Source organism: Adiantum capillus-veneris, chromosome 14, assembly GCF_014529385.1.
Source record: "Adiantum capillus-veneris isolate H3 chromosome 14, ASM1452938v2, whole genome shotgun sequence".
Taxonomy (NCBI): Eukaryota; Viridiplantae; Streptophyta; class Polypodiopsida; order Polypodiales; family Pteridaceae; genus Adiantum; species Adiantum capillus-veneris.
The window spans coordinates 116,251,111-116,276,279 of record NC_140944.1 but is presented as its reverse complement, the minus strand read 5'-3'; the positions used below and the strand labels follow the sequence as shown (position 1 = coordinate 116,276,279).

At 38.1% G+C, this 25,169-nt stretch overlaps 1 pseudogene; it reads left to right on the top strand.

Moving 5' to 3' along the window:
- Positions 1-2,576: 2,576 nt before the first annotated feature.
- LOC147442991 (uncharacterized) lies at positions 2,577-23,428 on the top strand (annotated as a pseudogene).
- The last annotated feature ends 1,741 nt before the right edge of the window (positions 23,429-25,169 follow it).

Genomic DNA, 25,169 nt, shown 5'->3' with positions numbered 1-25,169 from the left:
TTCAATTGGAAGATCAATTTCACTCAATTGCATACAATTGGACTCAATTGATATTAATTAACACCCAATCAATCCCAATTGCATCGAATTGGGATTGAATGATGTCAATTGAGCTCAATTGATATCCAAGTGATCTCAATTGAGTCTAATTGAGATCAATCTACATCCAATTGATATCAATGAGGTCAATTTATGTCATAAAATGTTCATCGAATAAAAAGTGAGATCTCACACCAAGAAGAAAATGTGGTGTAGGTATGGGAGGACAAGTCTAACTTGGGAATTGTTACCTTTGCATTGACTATTTATTGGGATTCTATTGTAGAGTTTTTATAGACTGACATTTATATAATTTATGTCATATTTCACATGATTGTCTTACTCTCTCTCTCTCTCTCTCTCTCTCTCTCTCTCTCTCTCTCTCTCTCTCTGAGTGTGTGTGTGTGTGTTCAATGAAAAAATGGTAAAATCCGGACAATGTGTGATGGATTCTTCTAGTATCTTGTCATGACAATGGACAAGCAATTGGCTCTCTCTTTCTCTACATCTGTGTGTGTGTGTGTGTGTGTGTGTGTGTGTGTGTGTTCAATAAAGAAAGGTAAGTTATGGACAATGTGATGTCTTCTCCTCCTTGTCATGAAAATGGAGAATCCAATGATCTCTCTCTCTCTCTCTCTCTCTCTCTCTCTCTCTCTCTAGGAGAGAGTGAGCGAGTGAGTGTGTGTGTGTGTGTGTTCAATCAAGGAATAGTTAAATTTAGATAATGTGTGATGACATCTCCCACGATCAGATTATGACAACGGAGAAGTAATTGGCTCTCTCTTTTCTTGTGTGTGTGTGTGTTAAATAAAAAAAGGCAAATTATGAACAATGTGATGGATAAAAAAGATATTGTCATGAAAATGGAGAAGCATGTGGTCTATGTGTGTGTGTGTGTGTGTGTGTGTTTGTTTTATAAAATCAATGGTATGGCATTGTGAAGCGAGCTAATGGAGTGATTTTTTATGTGAGTATTGGTAAAATTAGTGGGAATGGAAAAAAATATTACATTCCAAGGGCCAATATTTTGAGAAGGTGGCACCTTAAGCACAAACAACACTTGGCATGCATGTCCGCAAGAGCACTACGCAACACAATATCAATTTGCAAAAACCCTTGCCTCAAAAAATCATCCCATTCCAACTAGAGCATTACTAAATATCTGCCATGAGAACATAAGCTCACCCATTTTTGACGAGCACCCATACTAGCTATTGCATAAATATTTTCCATTAGAAGAGAAGTTGGGCCATCAATTTTATCTAGCTTTATTACCCATTCAAAGCCCTATCGCTTTTATACATCTTTACTACCCATTTTTGAAAAGCACCCATCCTATCTAGTGCATTAATATTTTCCATGAGAATATAAGCTCTCCCATTGCTTTTATCCACATTTACATTCAAAGGGACCCATCTCCCTATTTTAGGCAAGCACCTAAAAGCATATGCCAAATTATAGAACTTCCACAAGATGGAATGTCTTGTTTCCTTCCCTATGAGCCCTACATACCCAAAAAGTTCAAGCATGCAAGTGTAAAACTCTATAATTGGTGGATTCCCACCATATTTGATGCTCATATTCACAAAAAGTCCTTGAACCTTTTCTATTAGACCTCAGTGAATGAAAACATTAAGCACACAAGCACATGTCATTGCTTCCGAAAGGATACCCTAAAACTACATTAAGGGATTGAATATTTACATGATGAGCCTTTTTCTTTTATGATTACCTCATGAACATGTTATTAACTTGTTCACTCTCAGCCTACTATTCCGGATTCTGAAAACGTTCTTATCACTGAAGGCCCTCTTTTTGAACCATGGTGTCTTTCTTATACGGATTGGCAACGATGTGATAAAGCAGCTCGTCGGTACATTCTCTCCGCTCTTAGTGATTCTCTCATGCATGATGTGTATGACTTTCCTACTTCCCACAATATATGGGAGTATCTTCTAGAAATTTTTAAGAAAAAGTTTGTTGCAGAAAACCTTTATTTGAGAGGCTTACTTTCCAGTTATAGTATGAAGTTTGTACAACTACGGTACATATTGAGTCTTTCATCGGGTGGTGCTTAAGCAAGAAAGAGCAATTGAAGATTTAGAAGAAAAAACAGCCATTCAAGAGAGCCTATTTGAGGCAGAGTGCCAAAGGAGCCGCGAGCTCTTTGAGCAACTAAACTAATCACAACAAAGAGCTTTAACTGTTGAAGTAAATCTGAGTCAAACAGAAATGGAGCTACACCTTCAAAAGGAAGAGCTGCCAAGGAAGAAGCTACAAAATAAACAGATGCGAATAGCACTGCAAGCTAACAATGAAAGAAGAACATCTACTGAGGAATTTTTGGACCGTCTCTTTTCTAATCCAATTCTTATAGCAACGAGAGTGTCCACTTCCCCGATGAAGCGATGTGCAAAGCTCATGAAGATCTGTAAAAACTGTTACAAACAAAAGAGAGGCATATCAACATGCTCTCTACAATGTTTTTAGAGAAGGAACAAGAATTGCAAAAGTAGATCAAGCAGCTACAAACAATGATGGAAAATGTAGAAAGAGAGCTGGTGCTCAGAGAGAAAGTGTTTCCAGAGCCAGCAATTGAAGCACAACACATTGAGGTCAAGGAATTCACCTTTCCGACAAGTGGGCTCCAAATGCCAGATGAGTGGGCTCAGTTTACCCAGGCAGAGGTAGAGCTCGCACTGCTTATCACAAAAATCATGGAGCCTATCCAAAAGGAGTGCATGAAATGGGAAAAGAGGATGCTTCATACTCCTGCTATATGATTTCCAAAGGCCAAGGATCTCAACAACGCATATCATAGGCCTACCCTCCCATATCCATTACGTAAACGTGAATTTTTGAAGAGTAAGGAAGCTCTTGCACCTCTACGCACTGATTTAGAGATAGGAGGCTATCATCCAATCAGCTTGGAGCAATGGCAAAGCAAAAACCAATATGAAAAATGAGACTACATGTAGGCTTGGCTAGTTCACAAAAGTATCCACAAAGCAAAAATGCTTATGTAAGAGCTCCTAGAGAAATGAGGATAGAGCCAACCTTCTGCCCAGTAAAAGAAGAAGGAGAACATGGCAGGATTTCAAGAAAAAGAAAAGATTACAACTCACATGGTTGAATTATCCACTGCTGCCACCCCCACAAACAAATCATGAGCTGACAAAGCCGTACATGTTGGAAACTTTGAATCAGGCAGTGTAGCAATTCAAAGGTGTCCCTGACCTAGCCTATCAAATGCTCATAAAGATTTGCAAGATGATTATATCCTGCATTGAAGAGTTTCATGAGAGCATACACATGCGGGCCACTTGGGACAAATTTCTTGAAGGCAGGTAGGGATTAATCTAGAACCTTCAATTGGCACCTCATCCACCAAAGATCATGGGCCTATTTGCTCAACTTCACTTTGTGGCAGGCCATTACGTGCAAACATTGAAGATGCATTCTATACCAGCTTCTTTGAATATCAAAGCCACATCTTTTGGATCCCTTATTAGAGACCTTGGAGCAAGGCTAATTGCCTACCAAGCAATGGAGATGAAGTTCCCGCTAAGGGACATGATTGAAGACACTCCACGAGAGTGGGATCACCGACGACACCTGAAAGCGTTGGAATACATCAACAAAACCACGCTCAGGGACTAAAGACCCCCTACTTCAAGCACATAGCTGGGCACTTTTGCCAACATTCGAGGACGGACACTGAAGTAGGTGGGGGGGGAGTGTTTCGAGAAATCAGGAAGTAGCCAAAGAGATGAAGAAGAGGCAACCGGAAATTGAGCACCCATTAAAAAACTTCTATTAATTTCCTGTATCCATCAATCCCTTTGTAATAAAAGCCATTGTAAAAGCCCAATATTTATAAATAGAATCCTATGTGTGTAAAAAAAGGAGCCATGGGCTTCCAATTTGTATGTGTGGATTCAAATTTTGTCCACCCAATGTGAAAAGCCACACATTTTTGAAGCCCATTACTTAAAAGAAGGGATTTATTAAACAAAACCCAATCCTTTGTATTAGAGGTGAACGTGAGACCTCTCAAAGAGAAGAAAGAGCTCACTGTGGTGCTTTATACGTGCACATTGTACACTCCTTTTTCATTCTAATGCAATGAAAAGTTTTTTCCCATTCTTTTCTACATCTTTGCAATGTTTATACATTGATTTCTATAAAGTAAAGAAGGTTTTAAGCTTGTGAGTTCTCTAGGTCAAGAGAGCTTAATAGAGTTACTATGAATCTTTCTTAATGGTGTTTTTGTGACTTGCAATGCTTCATTGGTGTTACCCACTAAGGCTCCTGAATGGTAGCTTCAATTTATTTCTATTAAAGTTGTATGTGAAATACCTCTTCTATGTCAGTGAGGAAGATTTCCATTAAAGCTTCCAATGAATGTGATAAGTCTATAGGAACTTCCATTAGTCATTTGAGTCCTCTTTAATCCTTTGGAAATCATTATGGTGTGGGAATGGAAAGGCAATGTCCTCTTCAACATAATGTGTGTGTGTATGTATGCATAGGTAGCTTCCTCTCGTTCTTAATGTGTGATTACCGTGAATTAGACACAATCACATAGCCTCCATGCACTAGTTGGGTCGCTCCCCTGCATTTGACATATTGTGTTGGTGCAAGCTATGCTTTAGTCATCTGATCGTGGCGAGCCTCTAACAATCATTTCATAAGTCATAAGCAAAAGCATCATGCCATAAGCCATAAGCGTCATGTATTAGGCAAAAGCGTTATGCATTAGGTAAAAGCAGCATGCATTAGCCATAAGCCATAAGTGTCAGCCATAAGCAATGAGTGATAGGCATTGATGCATAAGCATAAGCCATAATCCATAAGTATTAGCCATAAGCAATGAGTGATAGGCATTGACACATAAGCATAAGCCATAAGCCATAAGCTTCATTTTATAGTCCATAAGCAAAAGCGTCATGACATAAGCCATAAGTGTCACGCATTAGGCCAAAACATCATGCATAAGGCAAAAACCATAAGTGTCAAGCATAAGCAATGAGCGATAGGCATCAATGCATAAGAATAAGCCATAAGCCATAAGCATCATGCCATAAGCCATAAGCAAAAGTTTCATGCCATAAGCCATAAGCGTCATGCATTAGGCAAAAATGTCATGCATTAAGCAAAAATGTCATGCATTAGCCATAATCCATAAGTGTCATCCAGAAGCAATGAGCGATAAGCATCATTCATAAGCTTCGATGCATAAGCATAAGCCATAAGCCATAAGCAAAAGAAAAAGCAAGAGCAAAAGCATCATGCCATAAGCCATAAGCAAAAGCAAAGTATTCATGTCATAAGCCATAAGCCATAAGCATAAGCAAAAGCGTCATGCCATAAGCCATAAGCCATAAGCCATAAGCAAAAGCGTCATGCCATAAGCCATAAGTGTCATCCATAAGCAATGAGCGATAAATGTCATTCATAAGATTCATTCCGTAATCATAAGACATAAGCCATAAGTGTCATGACATAAGCCATAAGCGTCATTCATAAGAGTCATTCCGTAATCATAAGCCATAAGCCATAAGCGTCATGCAAAAGTGTCATGCCATAAGCCATAAGTGTCATGCATTAGGCAAAAACATCATGCATTAGGCAAAAGCGTCATGCATTAACCATAAGCCATAAGTGTCGTCCAGAAGCAATGAGTGATAAGCGTCATTCATAAGCGTCGATTCATAAGCATAGGCCGTAGGCCATAAGTGTCATGCCATAAGCCATAAGCAAAAGCAAAATCAAGAGCAAAAGCATCATGCCATAATCCATAAGCAAAAGCAAAGTATATATTCATGTCATAAGTCATAAGCATAAGCAAAAATGTCAGTCCATAAGCTATAAAAGCCATAAGCAAAAGTTTCATGCCATAATCCATAAGTGTCATCCATAAGCAATGAGCGATAAGCATCATTCATAAGAGTCATTGCATAATCATAAGACATAATCCATAAGCATCATGCCATAAGCCATAAGAAAAAGCGTCATGAGATAAGCCATAAGCGTCATGCATTAGACAAAAATGTCATGCGTTAGGCAAAAGCGTCATGCATTAGCCATAAGCCATAAGCAATGAGATATAAGCATCATTATATTGATGCATAAGCGTAAGCCATAAGAAAAAGGGGTAATGCCATAAGCAAAAGTGTAATGCCATAAGCCATAAACAAAAGCATCATGCCATAAGCCATAAGCATCATGCATTAGGAAAAAGTGTCATGCATTAGGCAAAAGCGTCACGCATTAGCCATAAGCCATAAGTGTCAACCATAAGCAATGAGCAATAAGCATCATACATACGTGTCAGCCATATGCCATAAGAGTCGATGCATAAGCATCAACCATCAGCCACCATAAGCGTCATGCAGGAGCCATAAGCCATAAGCGTCAACCAAAATCCATAACCAATAAGAATCATGCATAAGCATCATCCATAATCCATAAGTATCATGCCATAAGCCATAAGCAAAAGTGTCATTAATGCAAAAGCCACATGCATTAGCCATAAGTGTCATGCATTAGTCATTAGCAAAAGTGTCATGCCATAAATGCTTATGCATAAGTGTCATGCATAAGCCATAATCGTTTATGGATGTTTAAAAATTATGTTTAAATTCTTTATTATTTAATGTCAAAGCATATTGTATGTCTTTTCTATATTTTTCATAGTTGGAGTATTAGCATTAGGCAATAGAGTTAGGCATTAGTATCACTGTAAGGCATTAGAGTTAGAGTTAGAAATAATGATGTTAAACATTAGTATTAGCATTTAGGCAATAGCGTTAGCATTTAGGCATTGACATAAGTGTTTAGGCCTTAGCGTAAGCATTTAGGCATTAGTATTTAGGTATTGGCATAAACGTTTAGGCATAGACATTAAGGCATAGGCGTAAGCATTTAGACATTAATGTAAACATTAAGAATTAATATTTAACATTTTATCATAATACTCTTTAGATAACACTAAGACGTTTAGGTATAGCATTTAACCATAACACTTTAGCATTTAGTTATAAGACTATAGCAATTAGACATTACACATAATATTTAGATATTAGGCTTATACATTAGTTGCATATATACGTTAGCGCTTTAGATATACGAATTTAGGCATTAAGTGTCAAACCTAAACTTTCATTTTGCATGTTGTTATGGCATTTGAGGCATGCACATTTAGACATATTATTATAACATTTTGACATCGCTTTATGCATTAAATTTTTAGCATAATGTTTAAGAAATTAGTGTTTTACTATAGCTTTTATGCATACACACTTAGGTATGATGTTAGTGCATAAGATTTAGATAGTAGACATTATCATATATTGTTTACATTAAAATTAAATAATAGACCAAAAATTTATGTAAATTTTTTAAATTATTCATGTTTTGACCATTTGAACATCATAAATGAGATCAAAAAGGTCAAAAACATTAAGAACGATTGGACACATTACTTAAAAATAAAATAAAATTATTATCATTATTTTTTTTTGGCAATGGTATTTGCGCCGATATTTGCACCAGAAAACGCACTGTTATTGGCGTAGATACCAATGCATTTTGCAGCATAGATACCAATGTATATACCGGCACATTTTTCGACGCAGATATTGGTGCAGATACTGGCGATGTCATACCGGCATAGATACCGATGCAAATACCAATGGCGGAAATTTTTCCTGGATACTCATTTGGCACCGGTAGTTGCACCAATATACCTTGATTTTGTTGTGGTGTCTCACCCTGAATAGGTAGACAAGCTTGGGGTTCCTAGAGAAGCAACACAAGGAAGAAAGGAACTTGTTTTAGATCCCAACATGCCTAGACCATATTGTGAACCAACCTTAGATGATCTACTTTTTGTAGATCTAAATGTGGGAGATGATCATAAAGGCAAGACCAAGATACACAAAGACGGTTCTAATTGGGATATTGTGTAGTTAAATTTGGTTACCAAGGTCTCTCAAGATGACCACATCAAAGTGGTCTATTAGGATACTGAAGAACGTTGCTATGCCACCACAAGACGGCCTACACTTGAGCTTCCTCTAGTACACGTGCTAGTGGTAGAAAAGCTAGTTGGGCATAGGAGCCGTATCAAAGACCGATGGGGTAATGAGTATGGAAAAATGGAATGGATTGGCATAAGAAGTCTCCTGTGGCAAGGGAAACCACTATTTCTAGAGGTTTCCTTAGGGGCTACTGCTAGACCTGGTGAGGTGGCATATCAAGGACAAACCATTGCTCCACCACCGAGAGAGTTATTTAGAGAGGGACCCACTCTCTCTGAAAGAACCATAGTAAGAAGTCCAAATATAGAATCTAGAACCTCTCTATCTCCACAATGTTTCCCACAAAGAGGACACCCTCGTTATGTAGATCAGAGGATATCAGGCCATGTGGCTATTACAGAGCCATTCTGATCACACTTTACTACCCCTCAAGAGACTCATGCCTTATGACCTAGAGAAGTGATAGGGGATACACATCCTAGACAAGCCACACATTTTGATGATGCGTATAGGACTTTCGAGCTACGAGATGAATCACCATGGGTGTGAGGTCAGAAAAATGATGATAAGTATTCACGATGAGTCTAGCCTTCCAAACTTCAAAAGCTGGTAAAAAAATATGATGGAATAGGGGATCCATATGACCATATTGTTGCATTCCTCCAAGCTGTTAGGGATGATCAAGTGATAGATAAGCACACTCAAATTGAAGGATTTGTCCTATCGCTTGAGGAAAGGCTCATGGTTCCAAGAATTAGATGCCTCTGATAAGTCCTCTTTAGGTGTATTAGAAGATCTCTTTGTTGTTTCCTTGTCCCTAATGGTCCTTCAACATGATAATGTAGCAATGATTACTCTTTCAAGTAGGGTGAGATGGAAAGTGTTAGGGACTCTGTGAATAGGCTCAAGCAATATATCAATCGGTGTCCAAAAGATAAGAAGCCTAGCCAAAGTAGATTATTTTCTATCTTCTTCAAAGGGATCAACAATTCCATTGTGCACACTCATCTCTATGCAAAGAAGCACACAAATTTCAATGAGTGTCACAAAAAAATTTCATAGACTCTATAAACAAATTCAAATTTCAAGATGGTGGGGCTAATCAGAGTGCAACAACAAGGAATATTCCTAATGTTGGCTCATGCACAAGTCTAAATAGTGACCATATAGCTGACATAGTGTTGCCATATGTAGGTAGTGATGTGTGTGAATACAATTAGGACCGTCGGGGCATTTTTTCCCTCACTAGGAGGTTTTTTCCTCCGTGCACTGTATAAACGCCCATACTTCTAGGGCTAACTCATCTTTGTACTTGCACACTAAGTAATTCTACTTCTTATGTTGTGTGCTCTTGAGCTTCTTCTTCTCCTTCAAGCTTTGTGTGTCAATTTCGGCAACCCTAAATCCAACAATTGGTATCAGATCAGGCATCGGCTCCCCGGGAAGCATCGTCAGCACCGTCCAACTCACGTTCTCCGATTGAGGCAAGCTTTGACAAGTGAGCACAAGTTTCTATACTTTGTAAGTACACTCGTAGGGCTTCTGCAATCTCAGAAATTCCATTTGAGGTCGTTTCAAGCTCCATTTTGGCTAAAGAAGGTCTACACAGCACATTTTGTCATCTTGTATAGAAATTCTGACAAAGTGATTCTGTGTAAAACAGGCATACATATTTCATTGTGATCTTTTCTACATGGCACGTATTGTTTCTTGTTCAGTTTTACCTTCTACAAGCATCTTCTACATCACTTTTAGTCACCGTCCATGGCTGATAACAACAATGAGTGTTTCGTATGTTGTCTACTAAAGACAAATTGGATGGGGATAGAAACTACCCACTATGGGCATACATGATGCAACATGTTTTGGTTGCAAAAGAAGTATAGAACATTGTGCAGGGTTTGGATGTATGTCTAGGTTCTGTGGATGCAGGATCTATTGAGGATGTTGTAGATTCTAGCATCTCTGTTGCTGCTATTGCTTTACCTATTGCTGATGAACATGCACTTTGGGATAGTAAAGATGTGCAAGATCATGCATTGATTGCGCTTTCTGCCAAGTGCAATATTACTCCACACATTCATTTAGCTAAAACAACAAAACAAGCTTGGGATACTCTAGCTGGTTTGTATGCAAATCGAAATGAGGCAAAAAGCTCTTACCTACATAAAGAGCTAGTGTCGAAGATTATGCAGGAGGAAGATGACCTGAACGTATTTCTTGCTGAGATTAAAGATCTCAAAGAGCAATGGATTTCTGCAAGTGAGACTACTCCAGATCACTCTCTTGTGTAGACTGTTCTTGATGCATTATCAGAGTCATATCAGACCTTTGCTTCTACTTGGAGACTTGTTATTGAGGATAAACCTCATGCTATCAAGTATGATGTAAGGTCCCTCCCTAAACCCTAGATCCATTTAGAACTTCTTCAGCCTAGAAAATAATTTAGAAGAAGCAAGATCGACAAAGAAGTCATGCGAACGAGACTTTACTCCAGAATGAAAAGACAAGGATATTTTAGATAAGAAATTACGTCATCCCTATATTTTTCTTTAAGATTAAGATTATGTTATACTTCTTTGTCAAAAGCTGCGTGGGAACTGATCTAGATCGAGAACTAGGAGAAAAAGGGACTAACTTAATTGAAAGGTAAAGTTAAGAGATAAGAGCTAAGAAGAAAATTGGGGTCTAATAGCATTTGAGAAGAGAAATGGGGTCCAATCCCATTTGAGAAGAGAATTTGGGGTCCAATAGTATTTGAAAAGAGAAATGGGGTCCAATAGCATTTGAGAAGAGAATTTGGGGTCCAATAGCATTTGAGAAGAGAATTTGGTGTCCAATAGGAATTGAGAAGAGAATTGGGGTCCAATAGGAATTGAGAAGAGAAATTGGGGTCCAACAGGAATTGAGAAGAGAATAACACCCACCTTTTTCCTATATAAGCACCCCCTCTCCTTTGTATTTTTGGAGAGAGACACATATTGCTAAGCTACTTGCATCCTTGCCATGCTCAAGACTATGCTTAAGTAACTCAAGGTTTCCATTAAACCTTGCTCTTGCTCTCTCCCTCTCTTGAAGAACAAACCCTCAAATCTCTTCCTGTCTTGAAGGCCAAACCCTTGAGGGTTTTTGTGAAGAAGCTCCTCTCTCCTTCCTCTTCACCATAAATCCTTTTTCTTCCTCCTTGAGCCTCACATCTCTTCAAGAAGGACTTCAACTCCAATTCCCTCTTGCTTAGACGAGGTAATCTTAATTTTTAGTAAGATTATTAATCCATGTGTTTTTAATACTAGGAGGGTTTATGTGCTTCATTTTAGGTTTTAAGCTTTAATGGAAACTTTGTAATTAGGGTTAAGGATAAGAGTATCTACGCATCATAAAGTTAAGCTTCAAAGGTATATTTGCTCTCGTAAGATAAGCTTTAATGGTAACTTTGCACTTGGATGTAAGCTTTAGTGACTACCTTGTATTTTTAGGTTTTAAGCTTTAATGAAAACCTTGCAATTAGGGTTAAGTGTTAAGAGTATTTACTCATCATAAAGCTAAGCTTCAAAGGTATATTTACACTCGTAAGCTAAGCTTTAATGGTAACTTTTCACTTAGATGTAAGCTTTAGTGATTACCTTGCATTTTTAGGTTATAAGCTTTAATGCAAACCTTGCAATTAGGGTTAAGTGATAAGATTATCTACGCATCATAAAGTTAAGATTCAAAGGTATATTTGCACTCGTAAGCTAAGCTTTAATGGTAACTTTGCACTTAGATGTAAGCTTTAGTGATTACCTCCCATTTTTAGATTTTAAGCTTTATTGGAAACCTTGTAATTAGAGTTAAGGATAAGAGTATCTACGCATCATAAGTTAAGCTTCAAAGGTAGATTTGCTCTTGTAAGCTAAGCTTTAATGGTAACTTTGCACTTAGATGTACGCTTTAGTGATTACCTTAGGTTTTAAGCTTTAATGGAAACCTTGCAATTAGGGTTAAGTGATAAGAGTATCTACGCATCATAAAGTTAAGCTTCAAAGGTAGATTTGCACTCGTAAGCTAAGCTTTAATGGTAACTTTACACTTAGATGTAAGCTTTAGTGATTACCTTGCATTTTTAAACTTTAATGGAAACCTTGCAATTAGGGTTAAGTGATAAGAGTAGCTACGCATCATAAAATTAAGATTCAAAGGTAGATTTGCACTCGTAAGCTAATCTTTAATGGTAACTTTGCACTTAGATGTAGCCTTTAGTGATTACTTCGCATTTTTAGATTTTAAGCTTTAATGGAAACCTTTTAATTAAGGTTAAGGATAAGAGTATCTACGCATCATAAAGTTAAGCTTCAAAGGTAGATTTGCTCTCGTAAGCTAAGCTTTGATGGTAACTTTGCACTTACAAATAAGCTTTAGTGATTACCTTGCATTTTTAGGTTTTAAGCTTTAATGGAAACCTTGCAATTAGGGTTAAGTGATAAGAGTATCTATGCATCATAAAGTTAAGCTTCAAAGGTACATTTTCTCTCGTAAGCTAAGCTTTAATGGTAACTTGGCACTTAGGTGTAAGCTTTAGTGACTACCTTTTATTTTAGGTTTAAGCTTTAATGGAAAGCTCGAAAACTCATAAATTATAGGCTGACCTTCTAGCTTCCTAAAATGGAAAACTAGGTACTATAAGAAAACAGTAATTTTCTAAGCTCGACAGAAGTAGTTCAACTTTTGATATTGAAGAGTATTTCTAACGTTTTCAATTTCAAGTTTGTTTTCAAATACCGGATGGAGGAGATAGGGGATAACTTCGCGGAATTGATCTCCGTGTCGTTTGAACCGAAAACTCTACAAGCTTCCATGGAGATGTCCCATGGATGGCAAAAGATTGCAAAAACCTGGGAATCGACAAAACGGGGATTGAACTAAAAAAGTTGGCATTTTCGAAGAGACATTAACTATCAAATGCCTATGGCAAAAACTCGCTTGCATTTTCTAAATAAACTTGGCTAGTAGATAATTAATGAAAGTAGGAATTAAGGTTGATAAATGAATGAACCTGGAAAGTACCAACTAGGAGTTAAAAAGGAATCTCGAGAGGTGATAGGGATAACCCATTGCAAAACATAGATTTAACTAGGAGTTTTGAAGATTGTTTGCAAATGACCGGGGACCAAGATGGATCTTCTTGGGGTCAAAATGATTGAAAGACCGGCCCATTGAGAGGATTCTCTTGGGGAACTTGTCGGAGATTGGCCCTTTTTGGCTAGGGTAGCGTAACTGGAAAGTTGTTACACCTAGGTCATTCATGCCCGAGGGATAAGGGATGAATGGGTTTGTTTTATTTTTGCCCGGCAGGATGAAGTACCCGTGGTATCTTATTGGAAATCGGCCATAATCCGGGTATGGCCTGATGCCAATAGTTGGTTGAGAAGGTTATTCTAAGGGAGGATGATGTGAATTTAATTAAGGAAATTTGTTCGAGTTGGTTGCTTAAAAAGGAACTGGAAAGGCTAGGAATATAGGGGCTATCCTGTGCATCTGTCACCATATGGTGCTATACCTCTCGAAAAAAAATGCTTAGGAAGGAATGATTAAATTACTTGATGAGCCTTTTCCAAATACTTAATTCTGGGAAATTTTTTGAAGGTGATGCCATTTTGATGGCTTGTAACCGATTATCTTGGCCTGAATGGGGAGGTAAGATGAATTGGTTGAAACTAAATGTGTTGCATGATTAGTTAGGAAACTAGTTACAAGCTAATTATAGCAGATAAAGGAAAGGAAATGAATTAAAAGTTTCTAAATAAAGATCTGGTGGGAACAACCAGATGAATTTCCCTGAACGAGGGTATGCAACAGATTGCATGCTGCTTGTTGTTTGATGATGTCTGATAGACTACTGTCTTTCTGATTTTGTAGTAGTTAAGTACTACGTCGGGAAGGGATTTTCATGAAATGGTTCGGTGGGTGGGCGGATCCGGAGGGTCAGATGGCCGGATTTTGATTTAAAACTTTTATGTTAAATGCTAGGACTACGTGGGATAAAAATGGGTAATCAGGGACGAGCGAGACCGGGTAGGATTGCAAGATCCCTCTTCTTAGGGGAAAGTGATAACTGCCGTGCCTGCTTGTCAAGAAAAAGGGGTTATCGCCATGAACCAAGGGAGAACAGGAAAGTAAGAGCAGATCCTCAAGAAAAAAAGGATCAGGAGAATCAAAACTAAGGACCACGATTTTGGGTGCGGAAAGCTGTCAAGGATAGATTGATTATGAGAAGCGGATAGAATCATTGAATGAAGGGATGTACCCCCTTGGGTTGGCATTCGAGATAGACCGGAATCCTGTATGAGTGTCGGTCCCAAGTGGGAGGGATACCTGCAGATAGATCTACATCATTCCCGGGAACGGTCTGGAGGACTGAGGCGGTTGATTAGGGTCGAGTCTGGGTATGGCCCTCACATTGGGTTGGCGTTCGAGATAGGCCGGAGTCCTGTCTGAGTGTCAGTCCCAAGTTGGAGGGATACTTGCACATAGATCTACGTCATTCCCTGGAACGGTCTGGAGGACTGAGGGAGGTGAGTAGGTTCGAGTCTGGGTATGGCCCTCACAAGTGGTATCAGAGCCTAATTGAATCTTGGACCTTGGAATCTAGAATTTAAGTTTAATGCATGAGAGAAAAACAACTCAGTCTAGCACCCAAATTTCAATTATATTACCAAATGAAGTCTTGATGTTCCAATAAATTTTTCAAAAATTGTCAAGATGTCTTGGGATATGCCAAAAGAAATTCAACGGATTATCTATGAGAGGATGAAAATTGCGATGCTAGAGCGAAGGCTCGCTATGCTGGAACATTTTAGGAAGCTCATAAATGAGAGATTTATGAAGGTTGGAATTTATCAGGATTGGAAGATTACATGGAATGGCAAGGATGGCATTTTTGTTTAGATGAGTCAATACAATGAAAAATTGAGTACTTATCCACTGAATTGAAGAAGTCTTGTAATTGAGCGCAAGAGTTGCGGATTTTCCAAGGTTTCTATTGTTAGGACTTCATGAGAATTCAAGATTAGTGTAAATCGTACCAAGATAATCTTCAGACAGAAGGATTTTTTTTATCATGAAGAATTGGATTGCCAAATTTCAAGTCATAAGAAAGAATCTTAAGAGTGCAAGTGATGACCAAGTGTTTTCTTTAAGTCCGACCAAAAGAAATCCCTTAAAGATGGGATAGTGCAAGAGATAGGCTCACAAATTCTACGGATCATTCAAAGACTTGAGAAGAATAAGAAAGCAAACTTATGAGTTAGCCAAGAACTTTAAAGTGGGAATCTTTACTCAAGACTATTGTAGACGAAAGACCATTTGCAGAAATTAAAAGTACACGGTAAAGAGAAGTCATTAAAAACTCATTGGCAATTGAAGAAGAGAGATTGAAATTTGAAGAAAAGGAAATACTGACAATACTCAATTTTTTCAAAAAGGGTTAGTTCTTCAATTAAAGCCAAAAAGGATTACAAGGGAGGCAGGAAGTAATTACGAAGAGGCAAAAAAGTTTACAACTCATGAAGATCCTCTAATATATGGTCACATAACCAAGTATCACAAGCACCGCACATGTTAGGACGCTCACCCTCTAGAATGCTTCTACGAGAAACAGCTTGAGCAATTTCTCAGGTATCGACTGAGAAAAGAAAAGGACCTCTAAGAGGAAGACTCTAGATGGTATCAAGGCAAACTTTAATATGGGAGATAAACTACACAAGCAAGAACAACCTTGCGGAGAAGCCAGGATCTCGTGTCCTTTTGACGCAGTAGTATTGAGGGCCAAGTCCCAGAGCTTATGTAACCATAGCAAGTCGGGTATTGTTGCGGAAATGGTCTCTACCCCAGAGAGTCACTCTTGTGAGATGTCGCCATGTCTTCCATATCGTCTGGCCGACACAAGAATTTGGCTGAGGGAAGAGGAGATCTTTGTATCTCTCTAAGAACTGCCTTTTAACTGCCTCATCTGCACTTTGCAAGTGAGAGATGTATACAGGAAGAACCAAGTCTTCTTGCCAAGACGCCATCAAATAAGAAAATGACTAAGTTACAAGAGAGTGAAGATCGGAAAAATAAGAGGATAACAAGTGCTGATAAAGAAGGGATTACCAGTAGCTTATAAAGAGGAAGTAGCGTATAGAAGAATCCAAAAACGCGATGACTTATTCAAGAAGATGGCTTATTAAGAAAGATTTTCCATGACTCCAATATTATATTAACAGATTTTTGGGGGATGAAGAAGTGTAAGAGAGAAGTCAAGTTGAAAGCGTTAACAAGAAGTTAAGTCGCGATACGTATCCAAGAAGTTTCATCAATTACGTATTTTATTTGAGTTAAGGACAACTCTTTGTTTTTTTGTTGGAGAGAGATGCTGCCTTCAATAGACTCAAAGATCTCTTGACCAACAATCCTGTCCTCATCAACCCTGATTAATTTCACCCCTTAGATCTTCTTTACCCGAGGAAGTTCAACAACAAATTTAGGCAGACCCCTATTTTTCGACCTCTTCTGTAAGAGATTCAAGCTTAGAACCAGAGGGAACACTTAACTGACTATACCTTAACAGATGGTCTTTCTTTACTACCTGGAAAGCTTCAACCCCTAGATATTCCTCAGTTGAAGTGGGAATGTCTGAGTATGGACTTTGTCACTCGTCTTCCAAAGACAACTGGAAACTATGATTCTATTTTTTTCATAGTAGATAAGCTCACTAATGTGGGTCATCTAATTCCAGTCAAGCAGACAGCCACCGCCATCGGCATAGCCCAAGTATTTGTTAAAGAGGTAGTAAGATTACATGGAATCCCTGCAAGAATCATCAGTGATCGAGATGCCAAATTCACTTCTAAGTTTTGGTAAGCCGTACTTCGATCTCTAGGTACCCAACTGAATCTGAGCTCAGTATATCATCCGGAGACTGATGGTCAAACTGAGCAAGCGAATCAAGTCATTGAAGATATGCTTCGAGCATACTGCAACCAATAGCCCCATAAATGGATCAAGTTTCTTCCCCTAGTTGAGTTTCTTATAACTCTTTTCACCATCGGCCTCGCAATGTCACCCTTTAAAGCCTTGTATGGTTAGGAATGTTTAGTCCCTCTTCGATTAGCTGACCCAGCTCTTCATGTTCCTGCCACTAAGTCTACCCTAGAAGAGATAGATCATCAACTTCTAGTCATTAGAGACAACCTGAAGAGAGCTAGTGATAGGCAGAAGAGGTACGTTGATCTTCACCGCTCCGCTAGAAGCTTTAGCAAAGACAAACAAGTTTTCCTCAGAATCAAACCCAAACACAACTCTTTAAAGCTAGGGAAATTCTGTAAGTTTGCATTCAAATATTTTGGACCTTTTGGAATCAAATCAATATCTCCCTTTTGTCTAAACCCTTGATCATATTTTGGTTGGTTCTTCGGAACAACTTATAATTATTCTTCAAGATATCGATGGCACTTTTGATGTAAATTTTATGCGGGTGTAATCAATCATCATATTTATGGAATTCAAGTATCTCTAGTCAGTCAATTATTTTGAGATTCAAATCGTCTATGGTGTTTTACAAGTCTAGTTGTCATGATACGTGAAATATCTGATTACCAAGTGAAAGATGAGACAATAAGCTATAGACATAAGACAAATAAAGATGGAGGAAATAAATTGGATACACAAGGGAGGAGATATTGCAAGATTAATTGAAAGATCAGTATGAAATCCATGACTGTCAAGAACATGGTATCAGTTGGATGATAATAGAGAAATGAGTCAATGCTCAAAATGGAAAAAGTTAAAAGTCTAGGTAAGAATGGTATGATTTTTACAAAGCATATTGAGGCTAGATAGGGAGCGAAGTGAAGAAATGATCTTTAGACCTAACAAGAGAAACACAATCCGGTCACACCAAAGGAAAAATATCTAGTGAGTAAGATCACATTCAGTAATTAAAATAACCTCGAGTCATTAAGACTTGTTTATGATTAAGACTTTTGAGTCAGTGCTAAAAATGGAAGAGAAGTGTATTATTCAAGGTCCATACTATCTTCACTGTCCTTTAATCTAAATACTCTAAAGTTACTGACCATCTTCGATCATAAGTTGACCAAAGATTGCGTCTGTCTACTCTCTAAAGTATGTCCCGAGGTAAGGACAACTCTTTCTTTTTGTTGGGGAGTTTGTAAGGTCCCTCCATAAACCCTGGAGACATTTAGAACTTCTTCAGCCTAGAAAATAATTTATAAGAAGCAAGATCAACAAAGAAGTCATGCGAACGAGACTTTACTCTAGAATGAAAAGACAAGGATATTTCAGATAAGAAATTACGTCATCCATATGTTTTTCTTTAAGATTAAGATTATTTTATACTTCTTTGTCAAAAGCTGCGTGGGAACTGATCTAGATCGAGAACTAGGAGAAAAAGAGACTAACTTAATTGAAAGGTAAAGTTAAGAGATAAGAACTAAGAAGAAAATTGGGGTCCAATACCATTTGAGAAGAGAAATGGGGTCCAATAGCATTTGAGAAGAGAATTTGGGGTCCAATAGCATTTGAGAAGAGAATTTGGTGTCCAATAGGAATTGAGAAGAGAATTGGGGTCCAATAGGAATTGAGAAGAGAATTACACCCACCTTTTTCCTATAAAAGCACCCCCTCTCCTTTGTATTTTTGCGGAGAGACACATATTGCTAAGCTACTCGCATACTTGCCATGCTCCAGACTATCCTTAAGTAACTCAAGGTTTCCATTAAAACTTGCTCTTGCTCTCTCCCTCTCTTGAAGGCCAAACCCTCAACTCTCTTCCTCTCTTGAAGGCCAAACCCTTGAGGGTTTTTGTGAAGAAGCTCCTCTCTCCTTCCTCTTCACCATAAATCCTTTTTCTTCCTCCTTGAGCCTCACATCTCTTCCAGAAGGACTTCAACCCCACTTCCCTTTTGCTTAGAGGAGGTAATCTTCATTTCTAGTAAGATTATTAATCCATGTGTTTTTAATACTAGGAAGGTTTATGTGCATCATTTTAGGTTTTAAGCTTTAATGGAAACCTTGTAATTAGGGTTAAGGATAAGAGTATCTACGGATCATAAAGTTAAGCTTCAAAGGTAGATTTTCTCTCGTAAGCGAAGCTTTAATGGTAACTTTGCACTTATATGTAAGCTTTAGTGATTTCCTTGTATTTTTAGGTTTTAAGCTTTATTGGAAACCTTGCAATTAAGGTTAAGTGATAAGAGTATCTACGCATCATAAAGTTAAGCTTCAAAGGTAAATTTGCTCTCGTAAGATAAGCTTTAATGGTAACTTTGTACTTAGATGTAAGCTTTAGTGATTACCTTGCATTTTTAGGTTTTAAGCTTTAATGGAAACCTTGCAATTAGGGTTAACTGATAAGAGTATCTACGTATCATAAAGTTAAGATTCAAAGGTAGATTTGCACTCGTAAACTAACCTTTAATGGTAAGTTTGCACTTAGATGTAAGCTTTAGTGATTACCTCGCATTTTTAGATTTTAAGCTTTAATGGAAACCTTGTAATTAGGGTTAAGGATAAGAGTATCTACGCATCATAAAGTTAAGCTTCAAAGGTAGATTTTCTCTCGTAAGCTAAGCTTTAATGGAAACTTTGCACTTAGATGTAAGCTTTAGTGATTACCTTGTATTTTTAGGTTTTAAGCTTTAATGGAAACCTTGCAATTAGGGTTAAGTGATAAGAGTATCTACGCATCATAAAGTTAAGGTTCAAAGGTAGATTTGCACTCATAAGCTAAGTTTTAATGGTAAATTTGCACTTAGATGTAAGCTTTAGTGATTACCTTGCATTTTTAGGTTTTAAGCTTTAATGGAAACCTTGCAATTAGGATTGAGTGATACGAGTATCTACGCATCATAAAGTTATGATTCAAAGGTAGATTTTCACTTGTAAGATAAGCTTTAATGGTAACTTTGCACTTAGATGTAAGCTTAGTGATTACCTCGCATTTTTAGATTTTAAGCTTTAATGGAAACCTTGTAATTAGGGTTAAGGATAAGAGTTACTACGCATCATAAAGTTAAGCTTCAAAGGTATATTTGCTTTCGTAAGCTAAGCTTTGATGGTAAATTTGCACTTAGAAGTAAGCTTTAGTGATTACCTTGCATTTTTAGGTTTTAAGCTTTAATGGAAACCTTGCAATTAGGGTTAAGTGATAAGAGTATCTATGCATCATAAAGTTAAGCTTCAAAGGTAGATTTGCTCTCGTAAGATAAGCTTTAATGGTAACTTTGCACTTATGTGTAAGCTTTAGTGACTACCTTGTATTTTAGGTTTAAGTTTTAATGGAAAGCTCGAAAACTCATAAATTATAAGATGACCTTCTAGCTTCCTAAAATGGAAAACTAGGTATCATAAGAAAAGAGTAATTGTCTAAGCTCGACAGAAGTAGTTCAACTTTTGGTATTGAAGAGTATTTCTAAAGTTTTCAATTTCAAGTTTGTTTTTAAATACGGGATGGAGGAGATAGGGGATAACTTCGCGGAATTGATCTCCGTGTTGTTTGAACCGAAAACTCTACAAGCTTCCATGGAGATGTCCCATGGATGGAAAAGGATTGCAAAATCGACAAAACGGAGATTGAACTTAAAAAGTTGGCATTTTTGAAGAGACATTAACCATCAAATGCCTATAGCAAAAACTCGCTTGTATTTTCTAAATAAACTTGGCTGGTAGATAATGAAAGTAGGAATTAAGGTTGATAAATGAATGAACCTGGAAAGTACCAACTAGGAGTTAAAAAGGAATCTCGAGACGTGATAGGGATAGCCCATTGCAAAACATAGATTTAACTAGGATTTTTGAAGATTGTCTGGATATGACCGGGAACCAAGATGGAACTTCTTGGGGTCAAAATGATTGAATGGCCGGCCCATTGAGAGGATTCTCTTCGGGAACTTGTTGGAGATTCGCTCTTTTCGGCTAGGTCAGCGTAACCCGAAGGTTGTTATACCTAGGTCATTCATGCCTGAGGTATAAGGGATGAATGGGTTTGTTTTATTTTTGCCCGGTCGGGTGAAGTACCCGCGGTATCTTATTGGAAATCGGCCATAATCTGGGTATGGCCTGATGCGAATAGTTGGCTGAGAAGGTTATTCTCAGGGAGGATGATGTGAATTTAATTAAGGAAATTTGTTCGACTTGGTTCATTAAAAAGGAACTGGAAAGGCTAGGAATATAGGGGCTATCCTCTGCATCTGTCACCATATGGTGATATACCTCTGGAAATAAAATGCTTAGGAAGGAATGATTAAATTACTGGATGAGACTTTCCCAAACACTTAATTATGGGAAATTTTGTGAAGGTGATGCCATTTTGATGGCTTGTAACCGATTATCTTAGCTTGAATGGGGAGGTAAGATGAATTGGTTGAAACTAAATGTGCTGCATGATTAGTTAGGAAACTAGTTACAAGCTAAATATAGCAGAGAAAGGAAAGGAAATGAATTAAAATTTTCTAAATAAGGATCTGGTGGTAACAACCAGATGAATTTCCGTGAACGAGGGTATGCAACAGATTGCATGGTGCTTGTTGTTTGATGATGTCTGATAGACTACTGTCTTCCTGATTTTGTAGTAGTTAAGTACTACCTCAGGAAGGGATTTTCATGAAATGGTTCGGTGGGTGGGCGGATCCGGAGGGTCAGATGGCCGGATTTTGATTTAAAACTTTTATGTTAAACGCTAGGACTACGTGGGATAAAAATGGGTAATCGGGGACGAGTGAGACCAGGTAGGATTGCAAGATCCATCTTCTTAGGGGAAAGTGAAAACTGCCATGCCTGCTTGTCAGAAAAAAGGGGTTATTGCCATGAACCAAGGGAGAACAAGAAATTAAGAGCAGATCCTCAAGAAAAAAAAGATCAGGAGAATCAAAACTAAGGACCATGATTTTGGGTGCGGAAAGCTGTCAAGGATAGATTGATTATGAGAAGCGGATTGAATCATTGAATGAAGGCATGTACCCCCTTGGGTTGCATTCGAGATAGACCAGAATCCTGTATGAGTGTCGCTCCCAAGTGGGAGGGATACCTGCAGATAGATCTACATCATTCCCTGGAACGGTCTGGAGGACTGAGGCGGTTGAGTAGAGTCGAGTCTGGGTATGGCCCTCACATTGGGTTGGCGTTCGAGATAGGCTGGAGTCCTGTCTGAGTGTCACTCCCAAGTGGGAGGGATACCTGCAAATAGATCTACGTCATTCCCTGGAACGGTCTGGAGGACTGAGGGAGGTGAGTAGGGTCGAGTCTGGGTATGGCCCTCACATATGATGCTTTAGTAAACAAGCTCTTAAAGAGGTGCAATCTAGGAAAAATAGGGCTAGATAGTGTGTACTTGATTAGGCATTTATGGCTGCAAAATAGAGAAGAAGTGGCAAGAATGGGAACTCTAGTGTTTATTCTTCTAGTAGCAGGCCTACTACTGCATCTCCTTCTATATATAATAGCAACAAATATGAGAAAACGGGTGATAAAGGCAAGAAAAAGATCATATGTAATTATTGTAAGGCAAATGATCATGTCATTAAAAATTTTCCTAAGCTAAAGGCTAAATAGGCAAAGAAGAAAGAGTCAAATGCAGCCACCATAGTGGATGCATCTATGACTACAGATTCTACAAATGTTGTGCAAGATGTAGAATGGGCATTTACTGCTCATTGCTAGTATGATCCATCTGTACATGATGCATGTTTGGCAGTTTATGTTGACTCTGATGTATGGTATTTTGACAGTGGAGCTACAAAGCACATTACCTCACATCATGATATGTTCACTTCTCTTGAAGTTGTCCCTAATGGGAATACTGTCACATGTGCCAACAATGTTTCTTACCCAGTGAAGGACGTTGCAAAAATTCTACTTACTACTATTGAAAATAACAGCTCTTTCACTCTTTTAGAAGCTTTGTATGTACTAGGGATAAGGAAGAATATTTCTCTGCACTTGCTCGACTTGGACTTCTAGTCAAATTTGTGGATAATAGATGTACAGTTCATGATTTGACTTCTAGTGATACGATTGTTGCATCAGGCACTTTGTTTTGTGGGTTGTACAGGCTCAACATGTATGACAAGTGTGGTGAAGATTCAGCAAATGCAGTTTTTGATCATAGAAAAGTTTCGGATACAAAACTCTGGCATGCACATTTTGGTCATCTGAATTTTGCAAGTTTGCTATGTTTGTAGAAATCTGATATGGTTGCTTCGTTTCCCCTTCTTGAGGCACCATTGAAACATGTTTGTGAAGGCTGTATTTTGGGCAAAATGCAGCATTCTTCATTTCCAAAGGATGGTTCAGTTCGGGCCAAATAAAAGCATAAATTACATTTTCTCACTTAAGGTCGGGAGATGGGAGCCAACAATCAACAAAGAAAGTTGAATGTAGAGAATACATTATAGATAGGACTTCAAAGTGTGACTTCCATAGAGGAACTAAGGTATGGGCATGGATTTATAGACAAGTATGTGTGGTACATTGCTTTTCCAAAAGTGTTTCTAATATCCATGAGTAGTGTGATCTTGGGAAGTTGTCTTTAGGATTACTTTGGCTATAGGCTATGCTATGGTGGGCGGGTTGAGGATAACCTTGTTTTCTTGAGAAGGATAAACTTGATAAAGTCCTCCTAATCTAGTAACATGTACTTGGGTGTCTAAGAGCATCTTGGGGGATGAAAGTGGCTGAATCAAGGGTATTCCATATCTTGACAGTCCCTGCCTTATCTTCTAACTGCCCTTCCTCAGAGGGAGTGCCAAAAATGGATAGCTATCAACATGAGAAGATGGGCCTTTGATCAGGCCATAAAGCTAGGTTAACATATGTTCTCCTAGCAGAATTGTCTTGCATAACCATAAAATCCTTGAGATCTAGTGACAAGGTTGGAAAAAGCAATTTGTAGGAGGGAGCCGAAAGTTTTTGCCAGTTTAAGCAATTTAAGCCATTTCAAAGGGAAGTTGTGGAGAGCATCCTACTATATTCTTCAAGCTTTACAAATCAAGAGGAACAAAATAACCATATTCAAGGACCCTTTAGGATGATTAAAAGAGTAAAGTCAAGATTAGGATGTTGTTATGAATCATCGTTAGATTTAGGTAATCTTTTTGAAGTCTACTTTAAATGCTAGAAATTGTTGATGTGGTAAAGGTATAAATTTGTTGCACAAAATACAAATGCGGGAAACATGCCCAATTTGTGTTATGCTTTTTATGTTTTATTAATAAATTGAATTCTCCCTCGTGGTTGGGGAAAAGAAGCCTTGTTTTGTGGTGCCAAGTATTCATTTTTCTAAGGAGATGTTGGCAAACTTTTTGGCAATTTCTATCCTCCTTGCATTGAAATCTCTCATGAGTAGGAACATGCCAAGGATGAGGGTTTTGATTAAAGTATGGGTAGGATTACGAAAGTTGATGGACACTTGGAGTACCTCCCAGGGCATACATCATAATTTTACTGGCTTAAATTTTTCCGCAAAGCATTATTAGTTACGAGGTAGAACTGCTTTTGAGTCGTATGGATAATCTTGGGTCCTCTACAACGTGTAGGAGAATTTACACTCCCTTGAAAACTATCAGATGAGATGACAATCATAGTTGATGGTGTACTACCCTTAGAAGACATTACAATGAAGCTTCTTTAAGAAGAAAGAGAGGGAAAAAAGATTATTTTGGGAACACCTACTTGATAGGGAATTAGAGTTTTGAGACTTGAGATTTGAGAAATCACAGGAACCATCCCTTAGGAGAAAGGAAAAGAAAACAAATATGCTTTCACTAAAATAATCCATGGAGATATTCAAGCATAGTACCACTGGCTTCAAGCCAAATATGGTAAACCGTTATGTCAATCATGCAATGTGTTGGTATGGCACTCTATGACCTGGTTATAAGCTATTCTACCTATTCAAAACGTATAAGAATGAAGAAAATGCGACTGTGGTTCTTGAACCCATGACCTCCACACACTAAAAATAGTGTGTCATAGTAGTAAACCACAACACCATTCACGAACATTGGTGATGAGATGCCATGTAGGTTGTACATAAGTTGTAACACTTAG